The sequence below is a fragment of the Sus scrofa genome, chromosome X (assembly GCF_000003025.6).
Source record: "Sus scrofa isolate TJ Tabasco breed Duroc chromosome X, Sscrofa11.1, whole genome shotgun sequence".
Lineage (NCBI taxonomy): Eukaryota > Metazoa > Chordata > Mammalia > Artiodactyla > Suidae > Sus > Sus scrofa.
In genome coordinates this window covers 89699260-89703688 of record NC_010461.5, presented here as the reverse complement: position 1 = coordinate 89703688, position 4429 = coordinate 89699260, and positions in this window count along the sequence as shown.

Here is a 4429-nt window from a genome sequence, read left to right as displayed (position 1 = left end):
TTGCCTTATTTTTGAGATGAGGGCCTCACCTGTAAAGAGCTACCTTGAAAGGCAGGTTCTAAGTTGCAGATTGCCTGGTGACCCTGGCAGTGCAATGTAACACTGGGGGCCAGAAAAAGCACTCTGATACATCCCTCCCCTGAGTCAAGGAGAACAGGGCCAATTACTTGCTTAAATAAAGAGAGAAGGGAAGTAAGGAAAAGAAGGAGAAAATAAAAATATACATTCCTTTCTCAAAAACTTTATCCTTCCACACAACTTAAAGAGGGAGGAGGTAAAAATGGGACTGACCACCTTAAACACAAGCAACAATTTCAGGACAAAATGAGGGAGGGAGGGTAAAAAAAGGCAAGATAAGTGGGAAATGAAGAGGAAGGACTTCTAGGGGCCACGTGCTGTGAACATGGTGCTGGCTAACACCATGAAAGCAACAAAGCAAAGTATTTCCTCATCCTTTGGGATCTGAGGGTATTCGAGTCTCTGAGGAAGAGCAGAATCTTCAGGCATCAACTGAGCATCCTGGAAGGAGTGTTGCCATGGAGTGAAATAGCAGAGTTACCAGGAACCTCTTCAGGAGGGATCCAGAGTTATATTCCAGAGCTTTTCAACATTGATGGAGAATGAAGGAAAACCGGTACCTTTGTTTCCTAATCCCTTGGTTTCTCACCTGACTACAGAAGAACGTGGTGATGGGTGACGATATCCTACTTCTCCCCAGGGCACAGATTGGCCAGAAGGTCCATTATGGGAATCATGAACTCAGTGCTTGCTGTCCAGTAATGTCTGTGATGCTTACATACATTTTCCTAAAACAAGGATGCAAAAATAAAGTTAGACTTCTACTTGACAGCATATAACTAGTGAACAAAATTAAAAAAAAAAATCAAATGAATCTAAACTTTCCAAAAAGCCCAAGGAAAACAGATATCCCCAAACTTACATAAGCACTTGAAGAAAATATGGGAGAATATATTTATAATTTGCGGGTACAGAATACTGTCTTCAGTTCAGTATGAGCATCAGAAGTTAAAAAAGAAAAGAGTAGCATGTTTGACCAGATGAAAAACATAAAACATCTTCATGGTCAAAAGTATAAATGAAGTAAAACAGTTAAGTGATCGAAAGGAGAAAATATTTGTAACGTGAAGTAATGAAGGGTCAATATCCACTTTCCCCAAAGAACTCCTATAGAAATCAACAAGAAAAACAAACAAACAAAAAAACTTCAGTCGGAAAACAGGAAAAGGACACAAAGTGGCAGTGCACAGATCGAACACTAGGAATGGCCATACTCACTAATTCTCAAGCTTGAGCATTCATTTATTGAACAAATATTTAGTGAGCAGCTACTACATGCCAAGCATTATAATAGCTGTTGGAGATTCAGCAGCAAATGAAATTTACAAAGTTCCTCCCTGCCTTTTTGGAACTTAGATTCCAATGTGAGTGGAGTCACACAGTAAAAACTGAGATATACATAATACATCAGTGGAACAAGAGTAAGTAGAGGAGGGTGATAGGGAGTGACGTGGGACACGCTTGTTTAGAAAAGATGGTGTGATGGGTAATTTTATGTATCAACTTCACTAGGTCATGTGATGCCACTATATTTGGTCAAACATTATTCTGGGTGTGTATGTGAGGGTATTTTGGATGAGATTAATATTTGAATTGGTAGATTTAGAGCAGATTACCCTCCCTGCTTTTGGTGGGCATCAGCCAATCAGTTGAAGGCCTGAAAAGGACAAAAAGGTTGAGTGAGATGAATCACCTCCCGCTTGACTGTTTGAGCTGGACATTATTTTTTTTCCTGTCTTTGAACATGAAAAGTCAGCTCTTCTTGCGTCTTGAGCCTGCTGGTTTTTGGACTGGAACTTAGCTCCTGATTCTCAGGCTTTCTGACTTGGACTGGAACTATATCATTGGCTCTCCTGGGGCTCCAGCTTGACAATTGCAGAGCTTAAGACTTCTCAAGAGTTCCTGTTGTGGCTCAGTGGGTTAGGAACCCAACACAGTGTCTCTGAGGATACAGGTTCCATCCCTGGCCTCGCTCAGTGGGTTAAGGTTCCAGCATTGCTGCAAGCTGTGGTGTAGGTCACAGATGCAGCTCGGAGAGGGCATTGCTGTAGCTGTAGTATAGGCTAGCAGCTGCAGCTCCCATTCTATCCCTAGCCTGGGAACTTCCATATCCTGCAGGTGTGGCCCGAAAAAGAAAAGAAAAAAAAAGACATCTCAGCCTCCATATTGTGTAAAACAGTTCTCTTGATAGGTAGGTAGGTAGCTAGCTAGCTAGCTAACTAGCTAGATGATAGGTAGGTAGATCTACATATCTAGTTATATATGAATATGTAGAGAAGTGTGTATTTTCTGTGGAGAACACTGACTAATGCAATGGATAAAAAGAGTCTCTGATCAGGTGACATTTGAGTAGAAGAGACATGAAGTGTGAGGACGAGGTACAAAGATATCAGTGAAACAATGTCCTAGGCAGGGACAAAGGCTGTAAGGTGGTGTCTTCCCTAGAGGGGTCCACATTCAGCAAAGAGGCCAAGTGACTAAAGTGAACTGAGCACAGAGATGAGGTCACGGAGGCAGCAGGGGCCAGACCTTGAGGCCCTTACAGGCCACTGAAAGGACTTTGAGGGATTTTGAGCAGGGGAGTGACATGATATAATTAGTGTTTTTTTAAAGGATCACTGTTGTGTTGCGAATAGACTAGAATGGTGTCAGCTGCATGGGGATAGCAGAAGGGGCTCAGGAAGACCAGGCAGGAGGTGTGAAAAATAATCCAGTCAAAAGAAGATAGTGGCTTGGACCAGAGTGGCGTTGGTAAAGGCAGTGATAAGGGGTGAGATTCTGTGGGGCCTGAGAGAAAGGGAGGATTTGAGGATGGCCCCAGAATTTTGGCCTGAGGATTGGAAGAATGGAGTTGCCATTGACAGAGATGGGATACTGTGTCAGAAGAGCAGGGCTGAAGATCAGATCAGGAGTTTGGTTTGGACATATTAATTCCCTCCCATCTTAAATGTTTTTTCATCTGTATTTTATTTTATTTTTATTTTTGCTTTTTGGGGCCACACTGGTGGCATATGGAGGTTCCCAGGCTAGGGGTCAAATCAGAGCTACAGCTGCCAGCCTATGCCACAGCAACACCAGATCTGAGCAGCATCTGCAGTTTACACCACAGCTCACGGAAACGCTGCATCCTTAACCCAGTGAGCAAGGCCAGGGATCAAACCCGCAACCTCATGGTTCCTAGTCAGATTTGTTTCTGCTGCACCACGACAGGAATTCCTCATCTATATTTTATATATATCTTTTAAAATTCCTTCAAGTGAGGATTTTGATTTTGGATATTTTATTTTATTTTATTTTGCATTTTTAGGGCCACACCCGTGGCATATGGAGGTTCCCAGGCTAGGGGACGAATTAGAGCTGTAGCCGCAGGCCTCCGCCACAGCCACAGCAATGCAGGATCCGAGATGCACCTGTGACCTACACCACAGCCCACAGCAACGCTGGATTTTTTAACCCACTGAGTGAGGCCAGGGATCGAACCTGTGTTTCCATGGATGCTACTCAGATGCGTTTCCGCTGAGCACACGGCAACTCTGATTGTGGGTATTTTAAATTAAGTTAGTGTTGTCCATTAGACAATAGAGTATGCAGTTAATTTTGAGTACAAGTTTTGAGGTCATGGCTAGAGGCATAAATTTAGGAGTTATCAAATTCTCTAACAATGAAAGAAATACAAACTAAAACAAAATATTTGTTTTTCGCTCATGAGTTTGGCAAATTTAAAAAAATAAACAATATCCAATGTAGCCGAGGGTATGGAAAAATAAGCACTCCTGTATACATTTTGTGATGGTATGAATTGGTAGAGGCTTTGGGGGGTAATTTGGTAGTTTTAAGCGAGGTTAAAAAGGTGCATATCCTTTAACCCAACAATTGCACTTTTTTTTTTTTTGTCTTTTGTCTTTTTAGGGCTGCGTCCGCGGCATATGGAGGTTCCCAGGCTCGGGGTGGAAATAGAGCTGTAGCTGTCGGTCTACACCACAGCCACAGCAATGCAGGATCTGAGCCACATCTGTGACCTACACTACAGCTCATTCCAATGCCAGATCCTTCCCATTGAGCGAGGCCAGGGGATCGAACCCACAACCTCATGGTCACTAGTCCAGTTTGTTAACCACTGAGCCATGACAGGTACTCCACAATTGCACTTCTTAAGTATGCTCCCATGTCTTCTAAGTATGCTCCCATGTGTGTGCAAAAATATGTTTATAGGATGTCCAATTTTGCATTGTTTGCAATAAAAAATAGACAGAGACAATGGGTATATTCAACGGCAAAACTTAGTTCCATTCCTTATTATTCAGTCAGCCTGAAGTCCTAGATTCCTGTTCAAAAGATGGACCATGTCATG